This window comes from Copadichromis virginalis, linkage group LG5 (assembly GCF_057382275.1).
Source record: "Copadichromis virginalis isolate Kocher_CV1m ecotype Utaka linkage group LG5, C_Virginalis_male_GT1.1, whole genome shotgun sequence".
NCBI classification, from domain to species: domain Eukaryota; kingdom Metazoa; phylum Chordata; class Actinopteri; order Cichliformes; family Cichlidae; genus Copadichromis; species Copadichromis virginalis.
Window position 1 is genome coordinate 8,952,532 of NC_140622.1, and position 20,595 is coordinate 8,973,126.

At 39.7% G+C, this 20,595-nt stretch overlaps 2 long non-coding RNA genes across 2 annotated transcripts in view; both read right to left on the reverse strand.

Annotated features, from left to right (window-relative positions):
* Positions 1-20,595, reverse strand: part of LOC146708891 (uncharacterized) — a 78,306-nt gene that overhangs the window by 18,732 nt on the left and 38,979 nt on the right. The window contains exon 4 of the long non-coding RNA XR_014920634.1: positions 19,424-19,516. This is a non-coding gene — a long non-coding RNA (uncharacterized LOC146708891). The remainder of the gene's footprint in view (positions 1-19,423; positions 19,517-20,595) is intronic.
* On the reverse strand, positions 15,172-16,062 carry LOC146708892 (uncharacterized). The gene is made up of 2 exons (XR_014920397.1): positions 15,806-16,062; positions 15,172-15,597 (listed from the first exon to the last, which is right to left on the reverse strand). It is a non-coding gene; the product is annotated as an uncharacterized LOC146708892 (long non-coding RNA).

Below are 20,595 nucleotides of genomic sequence, written 5' to 3' on the forward strand. Positions count from 1 at the left end.
AATTTGCGCTTGTTTTTTGCTTTCACTTTGCAATCGCGCGAACTGTGTATAGAGAGCAACAGCACTGATTGGTGAGTCACCAATTCCTCTGACATCGTCTTATCAATCGTTAGCTTACTATGCAAACATGACAAGTGAAATCTCCTGCAGCAAGCTTAAACATGTGAGAGGTTGATCGCGCAGAGAATCGCTGAGCGTTATGTGAGTGCGTGTGTAAAAGCAGCAGAATATATATTTTAGTTCTGCTGAGCCAAATAAGACAGGTCAGAGTGAAGAAGTGACATCCAAAGAAAGGCTTACCACAAAACGGAAAAGTTATGACAAATCAGACTATAAGGCAAAAAGAAAGTGCAGCTTTATGGTTTCATGGACAAAAGAATTTCTTCAGCTGCATTATGACGAGCTAAATAACCAGGGGTGCACATAAGTGGTCCGCGGGTGCGCATTCGCTGTCAAAATAAAAAACGCGCACAAGATAAGAAGTTGCAACGCGTGTTTGCGTACATAAGATTTTCTGGAGGAGGACAGACATTTGTTTAAAACTCTTAAAGATGTCGAAGAAGCTCCTTTAAGCAATTACTTTGGTGTTCCTCCACCTCCAAAGAAATGTCAGAAGGAGTCCGAACCACAAAAGAAGCACGTATTCTCAGAAAAGTGGTTGCAGGAGGTGAGCTGGCTTCAAACAAATGATGAACGCACAGATAGGTGGTGCAGAATGTGCTGTGAAAATCCCAATCCAGCGGACAAAAACAGTGCTGTTTATATGGACGCAAACGCGCGTTGCAACTTCTTATCTGGTGCGCGTCTTTTATTTTGACAGCGAATGCGGACCACTTATGTGCACCCGTGTAAATAACATAATGTTCTGCCGGGTGTGTTGTTGGTTTTCCCTTGATTTCTGAGGGAAGCGCCTTTGTTACTGGGACCAGTCATTTTAAGAAAAGCCCCCATTAGAACCCATGAGAAATGCAAGAAATGCATTATTGCTCAGTCTGCAATATCTTTCCCAGAACAAACACCAATTGCAAATAACATACTAAAAATAAACCTGAAAAATCTGTTTAGAACAGCGTGCTATGTTGCAAAGAGTGAACTACCACTGGCAAAATTTAGCAGTCTTTGCAAACTTCAAAAAGCAAATGGCCTAGATCTTGGTTCCACTTGCCTCTTACCCGTGACTTCAGTGGAAATCTCAAATTCAGGATCTGGCACAGACTGATTCATGTCCTACACAGTTCTTACAAGTTCATAGAAATTTCTGTTCAATTAGAACCAAGTATTTGAGATGATGATTGTAATTTTTATACAATGTTGTAATTTGTTTTTCAACAATTTTTTGATTAATGTTTTGTTTCCTTTACAATATTATACTTTAATGTATAATATTGTAAAGGAAACAAAACAGGAAACAAAACATCAATCAAAAAATTGCTCTCTTTTTTATTCGGGCTACTTAAATTTATTTTGGGCTACCAAAAACTGAAGAGTCCCTGCCTGAAGGGCTACCAGGGATTTTGAAATTTTGCGAGCCCTGAGATATATTTATTTTTTTATTACTTTTTTGTTTCAGTACCATTAAATTTAAAAACTGTACTTTTGAGTTGAAATATAAATTTATAATTTAAATAAATGACAAATTAAAAAGGCATGAACATTTTTTTTTGTATCGAAAAAATATCGAACCGTGACACCAAAGTATCGAACCGAACCGAACCGTGAATTTTGTGTATCGTTGCACCCCTAGTATCCAGATAGGTGAGCCCAGGCAAACAACCTTCTAACTTTGCTGACTCCAACTCCCTTAACAAGTCACCAAGCTCTCTCAGGTTGAGAGGGTCCCTGTTGCTGATCTTAGGAAATCTCTCAAGTTTGTCCAGCAGAGCTTTCTCAATTATTTCAGGAGACCCATAGTTCTCTTCAAGTTGCATCCATGCCATCCTGAGCCCTGCAGCGGGGTAATTGACATGAACAGCTCTGATTCTCCTGACATGCTCAGATAATTGAGGACCTAACCATCTAGTGAGAAGGTCGAGCTCTTCATTGCAGGTGAGTTTCAGCCCCTCGATGATGTTCATGAAGGTAGACTTCCAGCCCCAATAATTCTCTGGACGATCATCAAACTTTGTCATCCGGCGAGCCATGTAGACAGCAAAGTCATTAATACCGGTATGGTTCAGAGCAGAGGGCTGCGCTGCTTGCATTCTAAGAGGATGTGTGTGTGGTTGAGGTTCCTGCAGGGGGGTGACACTACATGGATAAATCCCAGGGTAATTCTGGGCAGGTGGATTTTTCATACCATTTTCTTCAGAGGTAGTATGGCTCTCGACACGAGCTGGAGTGGAGCTCAGTCTATCAATAGCTGTATGAATGGGATTCAGTTTGTTGTCCTGGAGTGGTGGAGCATGAGAGAAATCGCGTGGCCGACTGGAAGTGATGTGGGACTCAAGGCCGGGCAACGACAGCTGACTAGAGTGCATCCTGGAGTGACACCCAACATAATCATTTGTTCTTTTTTCTGTGGAGTCAGGGGCAATTCCTATGATGTCCACTGCCCTGAGATCTTGTTTAGAGCCGAGTTCTGCTGCAGCTGATTCCAAAACCTCTGCCTCAGCTAAAGCCGCTGCAACTTCATTCTCTTGCTTCAGTGTGGCCAGAGCAGCCTCCATGCGTGCCTCTTCTACTCTAAACTGGGCTTTTTCCACCATGAGTTCAGTTTATTTTTTGACAAAGGTGGAACGAGCACGCACTGCTTCAGCTTTTGCGCGTGCTTTAGATCTAGTCTTCTGTTGATCTTCTGTATCTGGCTTATTGTCCATATTGACTATTTGGCATGTAAGGTACAACTAAACGACACGGGTAGATTAATGGGTGGTAGCAGTCTCTGCTATCCAGACTTGCTGTGTTATCCCAGGTGTGATGCTGTTTTTTCACTATTCTGTCCACTGCGTGCGTGGTTCTGGTACACGAAGTGACAGATAGCTAAACATATGCCGTAGGCACTGAAAGCGTTGAATGATGAGTCAGACGTGAAAGTAAAGTTGAGGGCTGTTTACTTGTTTGTCTTCATCAATGTACATCTTACAGTGCTTTCCCAGAACTTGTGAAACTACAAAAATACAAAAACTAAATATGCTCAATGAAGTGACTCTAATCATCCAATAGGAAACAGCTTCCTGTATTACCCCACTCATGTGACCCTAAACATCCAATAGGAAGGAATACAAGCCAAACCACAGAAAAAAATCACTTGCCCGCAGGCTCACCACTAGGACCACTAGGAGATGCTAAAATTCTCAACATGCACATAACATTACACAGTTACTTTTTGAATAAGTAACTAGTAACTATAACTATTTACTTTTTCAAAGTAACTTGCCCAGCACCGCTCAGGAGTTCCCTTTTTTCAACATCTTGGTGATAACTTACAGAGCTCTGCATTGTCAAATGCCTACTCAGATTAGCAAACTCTTACAGCCATATACAACATGCGGGTCGTTAAGGTACCCGAACCAAAACCTGTGCGTGGTTCTTTGTTCTAGATTAAAATGTGTGTTTGAGGTTGGTGAAGCTAAAAATGATGTGAACCATCCTCAAACAACATATACCTGTGCACTCTCCATTGCCATCATCAAAACACAAAACAAGGAAACATATTTTGCAAGAATGCCATCCTGTCACTTAAAGACGCATCCATGTTCCACTGAGACGCTTTGTTTTCTTTCCTTGAACCTGTAATTCTATCTGTAGGTCACTTATCACTTATCATTGCCAGAGCTGAGTGTCTTCTGAGGGTGTGATGATGGATTCAGAAATGCATTTATCCAATCCCATAATCATGGGCTACTAAAACATGCTTTGGCATTGTCAAGGCAACATGACATGTCGCAAAGTGCTTTCCCATTCTTATTTATACAATTTCAAGTCCCTGCAGCTTTTCTACACTCAGTCACTTACCAGACGGCTCATTTATTTATGTTGTGTTCTTTGGAACATGTGAAAAAAGGGACACATTTTGCTTAGGCGGAGATGGAAAATATAGTAAAATTGAATTTAGTCATGAAAGAATTTTTGTGTTATTAAACCACCCTCTGTTTATTACCTGCACTCTGCTGTTGTGTCAACACAGTTTTGCACATCTCTGAAAGGACCAGTTCACCTACATCCCTTTTTAATATTTATTCACTTCTGCTTTTCTCTGGTTCACACACTCTCTCTCTCACACACATACACACAGTCCCATCACGTTTTATTATCATCATTTTTTTTTTTTTATCAGGTTTTCTTTATCCCAGTCATCCTGTATGCAGAACAGGGCAGCACATACTGCAGGTGTGCTGTGTCTTTGTTGTGGGTTGGCTGTATTTAGTTTATATGGTGTTTTATAAATATTTTTTAAAAACCAAAGTTCTATTAGTATTTGTATTAAAAAAAACAATATTTTCTGAAAGAGTAACTATATGCCAGTGTTGGCGGATGGCCCCGCCCCTCCCTGAGCCTGGTTCTGCTGGAGGTTTCTTCCTGTTAAAAGGGAGTTTTTCCTTCCCACTGTCGCCAAAGTGCTTGCTCATAGGGGGTCATATGATTATTGGGTTTTTCTCTGTATGTATCATTGTGGGGTCTCCCTTACAATATAAAGCGCCTTGAAGCGACTGTTGTTGTTGTTATTTGGTGCTATATAAACAAAACTGAATTGAATTGAATTGCATTGATTTATTCAAAAGTTGTGCGCAAAAGCAGATTTTCAAATACTTCGTCCCAGAGGAGCTTTATGCTTTTGGATTGAGCTGAGCATTTGGAAAAATGAAAAACCTTTCAAAAAGTTATTTTATTAGATAGCCTGCAATTATTAGACAACTCAAGTGAAAACCAAACATATGGAGTAGAGGGTTCAGTATATGTGAGCTGTGTTTTTTGCACGTGGTATGCAGTTATCAGGGACACAGTCAGTAATTTTGGCAAAAGCCAAAAGCTTAACAATCATCACGCACCATGTAACTCAATTATCAAAGAACATTCAAAAGGACAAAAAAAACCCCGGACTTCAACATGAATGATGCAATAAAAAAAAAGTCCATTCTGCACAAACGATAATAATTTCCTGGATTTCATGAAGGACAGAGCCATCAACAAACAGAAAATTAAACTTCACTGATGCTAAAATAGAAATACGCACAGGCTTTAAAACAGTTTGCAGAGAGAACAATTGCATACAATAAAAGCACTGCACAAATGAAGATGAAAAGATAATAAAAATGTGATAAAACATGTTTGTCATTTACTCCAAACAGCAGCAACTTAACAACAAAGCATCAAGGATGCATCCTCAACCATTTGATGTCTAAATACAGACACCACCAGCGACTGAGTTTTAATAAACTTGAGTAGATTGCAGATTGCTGACAAATGGTGGAGTGGAAATAACCAAATATGCACTGCGAGGAGATGAGTGAAAGATTGCAACGATCACTGAATAAGCTGCACGTTATTTGAGATAAAAATCAATTTCTGTTAGATTTCTGGCTTTGTGTACGCACTAAAGAAGCTGCTGTTTATGGAAAGCTGTTAAAGCCATAATTCAGCTCCTTCTCCCGGATGGCATTTTAACATTGCCGCATGTGATGTGCATGTCACAGTGATAGCAGTTATCATGTTTCTGTTTAGGGGATCGGGAAAAAAAAAGAAAAAAGATAGGAATGATGGCGCTTCTTCACACATGTGGACAGATGTGCACCTTCCTGTACCCCTGTGACAAAAATGTCTCTTTTATTTTATGTGATTGTTGTGGTCTAAAATCTGCATATGAGCTATAGTTTCCTTTCTATTTTTGCAGAAAGTAAAGAAGTCAAAACAAAAGGGTCCAGCAGGAATTGTAGGAGTGCCTGATGATTTGTGGGGACGTCACCTGTACACAAATTGTGCTAAACTAAAAATAACACAAGCCAACATGTATGTAATATGTAATACGTATCGCCTTTTCTGTCCATTTGTCCACATAGGTAAAACAAAAAATAGCTTAATGTGATGCATTTTTCTTAAGGATTTATTTGTTTTTAGCATTTATTATGCTCATGAGATATGTATGAATTTAGGTAACCCTCCCTTTCTTTTGTTATTTTCAGTTCTGAGGCTGAGAAGGTCAAGCAGCTTGCCTTTATAATTAATCAGACAAGTTTAAGCAAAAATTTGTGGCATGCTCGAAACATTCAGAAAACAAAACAATCACGTCTATCCCTTTGATTACAGTGTACTTGTCTTCTCATGGCTACTTCCAGCAGGATAGAGCACATGTCACTTAGAGCAGCGTTGGGATGTGGTGGAATGGGAGATTTGCATCATGCATGTGCAGCTGACAAATCTGCAGCAGCTGTGTGATGCTGTCATGTCAGTATGGACTGAAATTTTGGAAAAGTGTTTCCAGCGCCTTTTTGAATCTGTGCCATAAAAAATTAAGGCAGAAAAAGGGAATGCAACTCGATTCTATTAATCCTTAAACGTTCTGCAGGAGAAATCTGGTGATAAAAGTTATGATTATTTTAGCCAGATAAACAAGTCCACACATTGTAGTGCAACTTAACTTCACTGCCAAATTTAACTTTCAGAAACAAATATTGCAATGTGTGGAAGCTCGGTGACTCTAGGTTACTATGGTAACTTCCTCTCTGAACTTAACTTGAAGGCAAATGGAAAGCTTTATAAAAAAAAGTGATGAGGCACAGACTGGCAAAGTAAATGTTTTTCTGGATCTTTCACTGAAATGTTTGTTGAAAGTTGGTAACACAGTGCAAATGACCACAGAAGCTGCACAGTGCAAATGACCCCCCCCCCCCCCAGTTTTCAGTTTGGTTGCAGGGATAAAGTCTCCACAAACAGTAGTTTCTGCAGGTAAACTAGAGCAGGCCGATATATACTGAAACAACATTATAGAAGCTGAATCTCAAACATCAGCTTATTACAGGCCTTGCAGTACTGAATCACTGTTGCTCAAGGAAGCCGTAACTTGCATTGTTCTATACATTGCTGCAATTAAAGCAATGACACTGTGATTAACATTAACCTTCATATGATTTAACATCTCCACCCTGCTGATCACCAAGACCCTTACCTCCCTGCAGCCATTTGCTTCTGGTGGTATGTAGTGGGTTTTAACTTTCTTTTTTAATATAGAAAACAACAAGCAACTGAAATCGTTTTCAACCTGTTTATCTGCTTCTTAATGCAGATATTTACTGATATAAAAAGATGATTTAAGTTATTCTGAACATGGCATCTGTGCTAGATGGACTGGTCTGTTTCTGAGAAACTGCTGATCTGCTGGGATTTTCAGGCACAACCATCTCTGGGGTTTACAGAGAATGGCCTGAAAAAGAGACAGTATCCAGTGACAGCAGTTCTTTGGGCAAAAGTGCTCTGCTGATGTCAGAGGTCAGAGGAGAATGGTAAGACTGCATTGATCTAATTGGATGGAAACAGTATCCCCATAAACCTGTTACAAGCACGTTAAGCATAAGAGTATCTCTTAATGCACAGCACACTCAACTGTGAAGCAGATGGGCTACAGCAGAAGACCACACTGGCTGCCACTGCTGCTGGCAAAGAACAGGAAAGACACACAGGCGTGCTAAAACTGGACAACTAAAGGCTGATAGTCATTCAGATTACAGGGCCAGACCATGCCATAAACAACATGAGAGGATGGATCCAGCCTATGTTGCAGCCACGGGTCTGGCTGCTGCTGGTGATGAAATACTGTAGGGAAAAGTTTCTGATTATGTCCATCCCTTTATTATGATAATGTGCCCATCTACTGATGAGGTGCCATGTCACAAAGCTCAGATGCTCAATAGAGCATCTTTGAGATGTGGTGAAATGAGAGATTCACATGTGCAGACAACAAAATCTGCAAGGAATGTTTCCAACACCTTACTGAATCTATGACATGAAGAGCTAAAGAAGCTCTAAATTCAAGTCCAACCTTGTATTAACAGGGTGTACCGAACAAATGTGCGGTGAGTGTGTATGATATACTGCTGATATTAAAAGCATCACAGTGAAGAAACAAAGTATGCTTGTGATTTGAAGCAAAGCTCCATTAAAAAAAAAAACAAGTAAAAAAAATGTGAGAATTATAAAGACACCTACATGTCAAAATATTTGCTGGTGATACCAGATGTTAGCCAAACAGGTTATTGTTAGATTTGTATTGTTGATTGTCATTTATGCTTAGAAATATTTACTCATATATGCTTAGAAGTGTATATAATCATTGGTGGATTGAAAGGATGTTTCATCCTAAAGTAACAGCTCTGTGTAGCATGAAGGGGGAGTGCGTTCACTCCCTCTACAGAGTGTTCCGGCATAGATTACACACCTCCTAGGAAAGGCCGTATCTTCTCTTGCTGATATATGGTATAGCAAACACACGTATATCTGTTTAAGTATAAGAGCCTTTTGTTCAGATGGACCGCTAGACTCCTGGCACCAGCTTTGGGGAGTCTTCACAGGGTCACATCTGGACCTCACACACACACACCAGAGGTGTGGACTCGAGTCACATGACTTGGACTCGAGTCAGACTCGAGTCATTAATTTTATGACTTTAGACTTGACTTGAAAAAATGTTCTAAGACTTGTGACTTGACTTGGACTTTTACACCAATGACTTGGGACTTGAATTGGACTTGAACCGGTTTACTTGAAAAGACTTGACATTTCACCCCAAATATAAAATTTAACATGCATATTATATGGAGATTGAAAATGTGACGTCATTCACGGGTAGAACCGCAAAGGATTCTGGGAACTCGTGGCAAGCGGTACTAGCGCACGCAGGCTTTCAATTAAAATCAGTTACACAGCGATAAAAAGAAACACAAAAATGTCAAGAAGCTGTTGTATTATTAACTGCAATAGCCGGTCGCATGACAGCCACGGGAAGCCGACGGGTAAAGAGATCGGTTGTTATCGGATTACGTCGTTGAAGAGAAATTGTTCGAGCCATGTTTCCGAAGTAACAAAGAGGCGACGGGTGGCCTGGATTGCAGCCATTCAAAGATCAAATATAACGTCCTAGAACACTCCAGCTCACAGGTTAGTCTGCTCCAAGCATTTCCACACAGGTCAGTCTGCTGTTGTAGTTAATGCGTCATTTTTCTTAACATAATTGGTGATATAGGTTACAAGCAAGTCTGGCGCTGAACAGAAATTGTCGCGCTATGCTCCTTTATTTATTGTGCATAAATAGTGAATTGTCCTGACACAATATTGCGTTTCGCTTCTGTTATTATGGTACACTGACAAAAACACATACTTTTATTCACAGGATAAAACAGGTTTTTTGTATCACTAATTGCCCAGTACGATTACAGCATATATTATTGTCACTGCTACATTTCTGTAACGCGTACCAGAAATTATTTCCACTACTAATTAATTACCATTGAGCTCAAAGGTCCTATTAATAAACGGTTAACGAATGTGTATTTATGAAGACGATTTGTGAGACTGGTAAACTTATGATACGTACGATGGTCTTTCGTTCTACACGGTGCATTTCAAGGTCCTGCACCCATCCGTCGGTAAACTGTACCTGGGCTTGTTGCAGTGACCGGAAGTTACTAAACTTCATGAGTGTATGCACTCACTCCAAGAACCGTATAATTATAAATATGCATATAAATATGCTAAGATGAGATAGCTGACTTCATCTAACTAGCAAATGTTGTCCAGGCTACGTTGGTGATACAGTTTTTTTTAATGTGTATGATATTTTTGTCATGCGATTTTAAAGCTGGTCCTACAACCGCATCCAAGAATAACATGCATCTTATCTCAGAACTGTCGGTGAAAATTATTCTTGGAGCTAGGTTTAATTGAGCTGCATTTTAAAGAGGTGCAATTTCACAATTTGTGTATATTTTCTAAGTTCACTATTTTGTCATGTGTTGAGAAAAACACAGATTTTAAAATTACATGGTCTAATATTTACATTTAGCATAACTGCAACATTATTTTTTCGTTTGTTTTTTTTAAAGACTCGAAAGGACTTGAAATTCAAAGTTTCAGACTTGTGACTTGACTCGGACTTTTACACCAGTGACTTGAGACTCGACTCTGACTTGCCTGACATTACTTGAGACTTGAGGATAAAGACTTGAGACTTACTTGAGACTTGCAAAACAATGACTTGGTCCCACCTCTGACACACACACACACACACACACACACACACACACACAGTATTCTTTGTTCACATGTATACCTATGTAAGATGTCATATGTTAATGACCCTATGCATATTCATGTAACCACAATAAAAGGAGTGCTATGGGGAGCCTGGCTGAGAGTCTGATGGAGGCTAGGTGGTGGGACGACACTTGGCTCCAGCCAGATTTCCCTCATGCATGAGTAAACCAGCCTGCTTGTGTCTTGCTTTGCAGTGTAATTATATTGTCTTCAACGTTCCAGCGGATAGGTACGAGCTACAAACCTATCATTAATTGGTCCTTCGATGCCGGAGCCCTGGGATCGCATTCACCGAGGGGGGGGAGAGGCACGCTGAAAGACTGACATCAGCCAGGAAGTTCCTGTGGATTCGCTGTCTGTCCTTTCTCCTCGATGAATGACGATCGGCGGGATTCGAGGCTACATTACACGCTAAGCAACACCGAGTAAGTTTAAGTCTTTGCCGCTGTGTGCAGCAAAGCACGCGGTCACTGTGTGAGGTTGCGTTGTAAGTCTTTGCCGCTGTGTGCAGCAAAGCACGCATCCACTGTGTGAGGTTGCGTTGAAAGTCTTTATCACTGTGTGCGATAAAGCGCGTGATCACTGCTATGTAAGTCTTTGCCACTGTGTGCGGCAGAGCACGTGGTCACTGTGTGAGACTGCGTTGAGACAATAGGCCTAATTTTTGTTGGTTGTGAGTGAGGATATTTGTTGTTGTTGTTGTTGTGTGAGTGTGTGCGGAGTAGAACACGTGGTCTGCGACACCGACTGTTGTTGTTATCATGGTTTCCTAAGCAGCCAGGAGTGTGTGGAAAAGGCCAGCCCACATCAGCAGCTGTGCTCTGGTGGGTGGCTTTCCCCCCACCCCTTGCTGACACAAAATGTTAACTCTTTAGCTTGCCCTGTTCGACAACAGCCTGTGTGCCAAACCATTGAGGTGGATAGTTGTTAAAAGTAACCTACATTAAGCTTGTGGTTGCTCAAATTCAGTACAATGACATGTGAGGTGAAGTGATATAGGTAAATATTTAAACTCATGAAGTGCATAGAGGCACTTGACCTGTGTGGAAGACTGTCGTCTTATTATGAGCCATTGTTGAGATATAGAGCACATCTGTGAAAACAATTAATATGCTGCAACTACTGTGTGATGTCGCGTTGCAGTTTTGTTTTTGTTTTTTGAGCTGATGAGCAAGCTACACATTATCAGATCAAGAGCTGTCTGAGAACTACTCAAAGAGAGGGGAAACAGAGAGTGTGCAGCGTTTCCATGAGCAGTTTTTCTGCACCTTGACTAGTGTGTGTGTAGCATCAGCATCATGTTTTTGTTTATTTGTTTTGTTGGATTAAAAATAATTAAATAAACTGGTGATCATGCCTATGGATCACCATGGCACATATCTCCAGCCATATGATTTATTTATGCAGATGAAAAAGTGAGTGTGAATGTGTCTGACATCACAGTGTTTTTGTGCACTGTGCAAAAGTAATTGCCTTTGATTGTGAGTGAGAGCAGTGATTTTGCGGATCACAAGCTATTGTAAAGGAAAAAAAAAAAGAGTGAAAAAGAGACAAATTACATTGTAGACGAAGAAAAATAATCATAGGAAAAAGGTTTTGTGTTGATCAGCCAAAAAACAACTACAATGTCATTTTCTGCTTTAAGAAAGGATTGTTCACACAAACACGGACAGAGAGAGAGAGCGAGAGAGATGTGTGTTGATTAAGCAGTGATGATAATGAACATGTCTTACTTTGTCACTTTCAGGTGAAAAGCAGACCTGTATCAATTTTCCACATGCAGCGGTCGGACGGAAGAAATTTATAGTTAAACATCATTGGAAACATGCAGGCCAAGTTCTGGCTGACTTATATACAGCGCAATGTGTTTCTCAACCTCACAAACTCACAAGCAAGCTCACTCCTCCCTGAAGAATGCAGCTCCAAAGCAATAACATGGCAGATAAAGAGACAGCATCAAGTCCTGAGCAAAAAGTCTCAGCAAGCAGCAGCAATGTGGACAAACAGCATCAGAGAAGAGCAAACCCATCATCCTGACTGATCGGATGAATGGCACTGTGTTTACAACAAGCTGCAACTTCACTATGCATGTCAAGAAAACTTTTGAGGAGAACTGAGGAGACTGTTGGAGTTTGACATTTGCCACCTGTGGAGTAAAATGGCAAGAAGAGACAGTGGAACACAGGACAAAGCTGAAGGAGAACTGCCGGCTGGGGACTGTTGCAAGTGGGAGAGGACAAAAGAGTGAGAGGACAACAGAGTGAGATGACAACAGAGTGAGAGTAAGTGGAAACACAGAGGAATGCTGTTATTAAATGTGGGAAATCAAAATTTGGGTTAGCAAATCTGGGGAAAAGAAAACTGACTGCTTAAGTTGGAAAATTGTGAAGGAGTCTGAAACAAATAGAAACATACAAAATCACACAAACAAGCAGAACATGAATTAACTTTACTAACAATTCCAAACACAAAATGACTCATGAAGACTCATAGCACATTAGTTAAGAAATGATCAAATAATAGCAGAGAAGTGTGTAGGAAAGGCAGCTTTAAGAACATGCTCTGCTGGATATGCAGCTCCACAGACATGCATTAGACCTGTCTAATTACACAAACCTGCAATGAAAATTAGTTTGTTATCTTTCATCAGTGTTAAAATAGTGTCAATTTAGCAGACACTTGTTATCAAATACTGAATTTATCCTAAAAAAAAATGACTCTCCAAGTTGCAGGACAACAATTTAACCTTTGTGGGGAAAAAAAAAAAAAAATCCTGGTTTGATGAATCAGTGATCAGGCAATAAATTTAGTGTTAAAATGGTAAATTGGGAGAAGCTTCCTGCTTGATTGATGCAGCAAGTAATTTACTGTATGAGGGAAATTGTCTTTTGTGATACTATTTTGAACATGCTTTCCTGTTGTCCTGTCAACTTAGTGGGTTATGGCTGATATGCAAATTAGTTGATCGGTTTTAGATTAATGAAAGGTGACTGAATTCTAGCACGAGTGGATGAGATGTGTTTGAGTGGAAACTCTAAAACACTGAGTTCCCTGCTTTGATGTGCGAGTGAATTCTGTATCTAGATATACAACTCTGAATACGTCAGAACAAACGTCTTTTGTGAAGTGCATGACAGCATGTCACATGTTTTATGATGAAGGGAAAAAGGAAAATTGAATAAAATAGATCTGTGGCCTAAATGAGTGAAGAGCACAGACCTGGTGATTAAACTCATAAGTTAATAAGACATTAGACTGTTGTGTGTTGTGCAGCTGATGGTTGGTTTGGAGTGAATCTAGCTGATGATTCTTCTCCTGTTGTGAAGTTGATGAGGAGCTTGTGTCATGACTTAACAAGGCCTTTTTATTTTGATACTTTCACAGTGCACTGAAAGTTTGGTTTGATAATTTGTTATTTTTCATTTTTTATCTTTTGAACAGGCACTGATTTTGTTTGTTTATTTCTTTTCTTTAAGCAGATCTGCACGTCGGGAATTGAAAGTGCTATACGACCGATCGAGAAAGCCACTTATTTGGGACAATTATGTCCCAGCCTAAAAAAAAAGGATTCAGCGAGCATTACAGTTCTTCATGTGGTTTGCTCACATGATTTATACCAGGACACCTGGTTGATGTTTTTCCTACTACAGGATTTTTGGGTTTATGTGTGAGGAAAACTGTGTTTACAGGTTATGAGTGGTGATGCTGTTACACTGTGTTTTGGGAAAATGTGACGTTACTTTGATGGTTGATTTTATGGTGTTTTTATGGCACCTCTGGAACCTGTTGACCTGTGTCTGACCTCCATCTGACCACAGTCAATGTGTATTGCTAATGTTTGTTTCTTTGAGAATGCTGTGGAAGATTCAGCTGAAACGGACAAGTGACATGAGTAAAACAAATAAGAGATTACGGTATTTATGGAATAGTTTATTATGGGCTCTTTGCTGGCCACTTTGAGCCCATAATAATAATATGTGAGTGGAGTGACTTTGCTTAAGAGAAGTCACCGATTACATTAATGTTAACTGAGCACATGGGATGATCCATGTTTGAGCCGAATTATGGTAACAATAGTGATTTAATGATTTGAGAAAACCTGCACATGACACTTGTCTTGCCCGTGCTGAATGCTTATTACTCTTTTGATATAATTGTTTATACGTGTGAAGTTTGATTTTATTTCCAGATCTTGTGTATGCAGGCTCCTGGTGGAGCCAGTTTTTAAGACAGGGATCCAGGTTTGGTGAGTTGACGCATGAGAGTGTCCATGCGTCAAGAGGTGGGGTCCAGAATTAACATTAAACAATGTTTACTATTATTGTTGCAGTGATAAACCTTCAGCAGCGTTGGAACATGAAAACTCGAGGGATGAGGAGCGTGCCAAGCTCCATCGACAGCGCAGAAGGAGGTCGAGGATGACATCATGATTCTGTGAAAGCACAGGAACCAGAAGCTATGGTGGTGATGACAGCAGTTTCCTATGAACATCACCTAATGCGGTGCCACTATACTGTACATACGATGACACTCTGAAGGCTGCTGGGATCATAACAGCAGTAAGACAACTGAACCCTGCACCGTTTTCACAGAGGTGTTTCTCTGCAGAGCGTGGACAATGAAGGAGTCATAAATATCCCCCTCACAGGACGAAGGCCTGAAGTGAGGTAATGGGAGGCCATAAAACTAGAGTGCTGAGAGGTCTGCAGCTCTGGAAATAGCTGAGACCCATGTTGACAAACAACAAAACCAACTGGTATGTTTGAATGTTTATTCTACATACATTTGGACTCTGGTCCTATGGACAATGATGGAAACATCTGGAAGAGACATTCATGACGCCCTGCAGAGCTCAAACCACCCTGCAGAGAGACATGTGATTTGCACACCCGCAGGAAGCATCACCAAGCTGAGATGTTTTTGAAAATGTTACTTTCTTATTTTCACTATTAAATTAACAATTTCTTTGTTTGCTTGTAGGATGCAGTTTGCCATGAGATGAGATCAATGAGGAATGAGATAACTGCTAATACATTTGTTAAACTGTGTATTTTTTCAGTAATTTAGGGTGATTTGACATATGCTGAATATAACAATGTTTGCATTGAAACTGTCAGACATGAGGTATTCATAACTGGGAACTTTTCAAGCATAAAGGTCAAAAAGGGGGGAAATGTTAGATTTGTATTGTTGATTGTCATTTATGCTTAGAAATATTTACTCATATATGCTTAGAAGTGTATATAATCATTGGTGGATTGAAAGGATGTTTCATCCTAAAGTAACAGCTCTGTGTAGCATGAAGGGGGAGTGCGTTCACTCCCTCTACAGAGTGTTCCGGCATAGATTACACACCTCCTAGGAAAGGCCGTATCTTCTCTTGCTGATATATGGTATAGCAAACACACGTATATCTGTTTAAGTATAAGAGCCTTTTGTTCAGATGGACCGCTAGACTCCTGGCACCAGCTTTGGGGAGTCTTCACAGGGTCACATCTGGACCTCACACACACACACACACACACACACACACACACACACACACACACACACACACACACACACACACAGTATTCTTTGTTCACATGTATACCTATGTAAGATGTCATATGTTAATGACCCTATGCATATTCATGTAACCACAATAAAAGGAGTGCTATGGGGAGCCTGGCTGAGAGTCTGATGGAGGCTAGGTGGTGGGACGACACTTGGCTCCAGCCAGATTTCCCTCATGCATGAGTAAACCAGCCTGCTTGTGTCTTGCTTTGCAGTGTAATTATATTGTCTTCAACGTTCCAGCGGATAGGTACAAGCTACAAACCTATCAGTTATTCTATAAAATTTTATAGTGCAGAAGGTTCAGCTTGGAAAAAGGGTTAAATATGGCAAAAATAAGTTTCAAAAATGAGAAACAAAGAGTAACTTAACTTAGTTTTGTTAATAAAATCCATACCTCATAGCCAAGGGTTAGAGAGGGCTGGAATGATCTGGAATAGTGCTCCAGCACATTTGGTTGATGAGTAATTAAATCTGATAGGCTGGTTAATACAAATTACTGTTGCATGATTTAATTTTTTCATGTGCTGAAGCATGGCATTGCTTAAAGTTACAACACAAGGTTAACTGCTTAGTAATAAGGCAAGGCAAGGCAAGGCAAGTTTATTTGTATAGCACAATTCAACAACAAGGTGATTCAAAGTGCTTTACAGAGACATTAGAAACAAGAACAAATAAAAAGCATGATTTAAAATTGATTAAAACAAGCAAATAAATTAACTAACTAATTAACAAACAAACAAACAAACAAACAAACAAAACAGTATATAAAATCAAAACAGATAAAATCAGAACAGTAGATAAAATCAGTAGTTAAATGTAAGTTTTGAAATTTAAGCTTAAAGTGTGGATTTGGTGCTTTATTCAAATGCAGCTGAGAACAGGTGAGTCTTCAACCTGGATTTAAATAAACTGAGTGTTTCAGCTGATCTGAGGCTTTCTGGGAGTTTGTTCCAGATATAAGGAGCATAAAAGCTGAATGCAGCTTCTCCGTGTCTGGTTCTGACTCTGGGAACTGATAAAAGACCGGATCCAGATGACCTGAGGGATCTGGATGGTTCATACTGGGTCAGGAGGTCATTGATGTATTTTGGTCCTAAACCATTCAGAGCTTTATAGACCAGCATCAGAACTTTAAAGTCTATCCTCTGACGGACAGGCAGCCAGTGTAAGGACCTCAGAGCTGGACTGATGTGGTCCACTTTTTTGGTCTTAGTGAGGACTCGAGCAGCAGAGTTCTGAATGAGCTGTAGTTGTCTGACTGATTTTTTAGAATAAGAAAACAAGTACACCCCATGGCATTCTTACAGCCTTAACACATCCTTGTTCTTCTCATTCCTGCGATGCGTTCACATGTAACATTTCCAGATGTAAAAGTCAAGGTCGCTTTACTTAAGGATCTACATAGCGCTACAGAAGAGGGGAAAGCATGAGTGAAGTCAGGCTTTTAGTGGCAGGTCATTTCAAAATCTGCTTTTTAAACGGCTCAACAAATAACAGAACTGTTTCTGAGCCGTTTGTCACAGTTTGGTTTACCAGTTAAAGTAGGTGCGCTGTATGTAGAGAAAATGTTCCCATCTCTCAGAGATGCCAGAAAGACAAGACAAAGGTGTACAATGTGAGATTACTTTCAAAGGTAAGGGCTTCTGAACGAGCGACATTCATAAACTGGAAATCTAAAGCTTACATAATGTTCTGATTCATTTTAAAGTTTTAAATTCAAAATTTAAATCAGACATTTGATCCTTGTGTGTTTATGTTTTATTGTGAAACTTTCTTGCTAAACAAATTGAAATATACTAACTTTTTGTCATTCAAAGGTTGCAGTTTAGAGCAGGCTAAAGTTTGCATTACTGCACTATGTTGGATTAGTGCAGAAGAGGTTGTTGTTTCTTGTAACGTTACATCAAGGGCAGCAGACATGATTTTACATTAGTGCACAAACAGAGAAAGACCCCGGCCTGATGGTGGAATTGAACTCAGAACCTTCTTGCTGTGAGGCAACAGTGCTAACTCTCTGGAGCTCAGAAAACAAGTTATTATGAGCAGTGATGGGAATAACGGCGTTACAAGTAATGGCCGTTACCGTCACTAGCAAGAAAGTGCGGTGCGGTCGCGTTACTATTTTTCAACAAACAGACAGTTGAAGCTGTGTTCAGCTTACCGCACCTTATATCAGTTGCTGTAAGTAATCTGGGCGCTACAACTTTTAGCAGCTGCGCGCCCCCTTTATGGCAATCACTTTTTGGCACAACACCTGGAGCTAGGGGGCAAAACAATCGTATGAGTGCTGCTGTTTGGCTGAGGAAGAATAAAGTAGTCGTGGTAAGCCAATCACATGACCACTTTAAGATGACAAAGCAACAATGTGATATATACCAGTTTTTCGTCACGTTTACTGTCTAATGACAGCGCTAGCAAGCACTCTCTGCTTATGACCAAACAAAAAACAGCCCTTTCATGTTGGTGGAAAAATGCACCATGTCGACCAATCAAAAATGATAAGCCAACATGACATTTGGTTGTTTAGGAAGAGGTGGAAGTTTTAGGCGTGACAGCGAGAGAGACAGAGAAAGAAAGACAGCAGAAAAAGAGAGAGAGCGAGTTTTGAGATGTGAGAGATTTGTGACGTTTAGCGTGTTTGGAGTGTGTAGTTAATGTGTTGTCTTGTGTTGTTAGTGTGTAGTGTTGTGGATAGTTTTGTGTTGTGTGTCAGAACAATGAGGCTACTGCTGTCTCCAGGTAGAAACAGGAATGATACACCTGCTGCTGTCAGACCTGCAGGTATCAGGCTGTGATGTTTCCTTTATAGTGGACAGAAATTATTTTTTTGGAGTGGCACAAATAATTTGTGTGGCATCTTACTGAATGCAGAACAGCTGATTGTTCTGTAAATAGTTTGAAATGGTTATTTCTAAAAAAGGTAAATGGCTGTAAATAACTTTGTTGTTTGCAAAACTTGTGCATTGGATTTTAAAATTGACAATTGCATTTAACTGCATTTAAAGTTATGAAAGTTATGAAATATGAAATATGATTCAATAAACATGTTTGTGGTTGTTACAGAAATAACTTTTTCTACTTGGATTTTATGTTTTTTGTCTGATTTTAGATGAATTGTGTTAATACAGTATGTCAAAATGAAAACCTAACTGCAAATTCAGGCACGTGAGGTTATGCTGAAAAGGATGATACCAAACAAGGCAAAGTAAATCGATTTTAAAGGTTAAATGTAGAGGAAACATCAAAAGTAGTGAAAAATGGCCAATTATACCCTGGACCCCAGAGGGTTAAACACTTCACACAATAGTTACTTTTCAAGTAACTAATTACTTTTAGAATCTTGTAACTCAGTTACTAACTCAGTTATTTTTTTGAAGAAGTAACTAGTATGTATAATTAATTACTTTTTCAAAGTAACTTGCCCAACACTGATTATGAGTAATTCTTTTTTCCCATGCTGCACCGCTACACGTGACCTTAGGGTTTCCCCTCTCTATCAAATCCTACTTTAATCTGTGCATGTGCCCACCCGCCAGCTTAGGGGATGCACAGGTGTCATCAGTTTAGCAGAGGCTGGTTGTGCAAAGAAGGAAGTAACTTTGGTTCACAGTGCTTTCCTCACCTTTGTGTGATGTTTAAGGAACCTGTGCTCATGGTATCAGGTTAAAACAGCCACACAGCCTAGTCCAGAGTTAAGCATGATGTACATGGTCTTCTGCAAAAACCAAAAAGACAATATAAACATCTGATGATAACTGAAGTTACTATAGTTTCATTCATTACAATATGATATAAACCCAAACATAGTCTATAATTATATTTACAGGCTAACAACGGATTTGGTCAAAGTCAGTTTTTTTCTGGTGACTTTCTTTTGGACGTATGCTATCTGTGTGATGATCACACATCATCACATGCAAGCTACAGAAAAAGACTATATTACAAAGCGGGGACTGATAAGGTCATTCGGATCTCTGTGATCTCTGTTGCCTGTAAACAATTTTAAAACAATTTTGTTGTTCACCAGGCATGTCTACTTCTGTGAATCAATCACAAATAGAGTTATACATTCTATAGAGACTCATGCAGACAATAACTCTTTTGTAAATTTAAACATTAATTCATTGGAATGCTCAATTATAACCAATTCAGGTTTTCTTCTTTAGCTAACTCCAGTTCACTGAAGCAGACAGCTGTCACAGGTATTAGGCCTTAAGGCTCCAGTCACATGCTACTAGATCCGTAGCGCACCGCTAACTTAAACTTGTCCAAAGATCTTTTCAGTCTGAGCATTATGCAGAAAAATAATCTCGGGTTTATGACTTTTTCCAGTCATGCCTTAGCCAGGCCTACCTGAAATGGACCCCCCCCCCCCCCCCTCACACACACAAAAACAAGACATTCCACGGTGGTTATGGATAGGTAAGGCAGGTAGTATATTCCTGTACAAAGGTCAGTGTGTTTCAGCTGCCCAAAGCAAGAAACATTGGGATACTTTTTATAAATTGGATCAAGTTCTTTACTTTTTCAGTATTTACTGATTGAGATGTAAAGCAATATTATTTCTTATGCTCACCATTTTACTTACTGATGTAATTATCAATTCTACTAATCATTTATCACAATTATACTTCCTATAATCACACATATCCTGCTCAGGACATTCAGTTAATGTTTACATCACACATAAGAATGGGACCTCAGTGGCTTTGACTGATGATTGATATGATTGCTGATGCCCTACGTGTAGTTCCTGTACCCCTGATCTCCACTGCTGTCACCTAAATACATTTC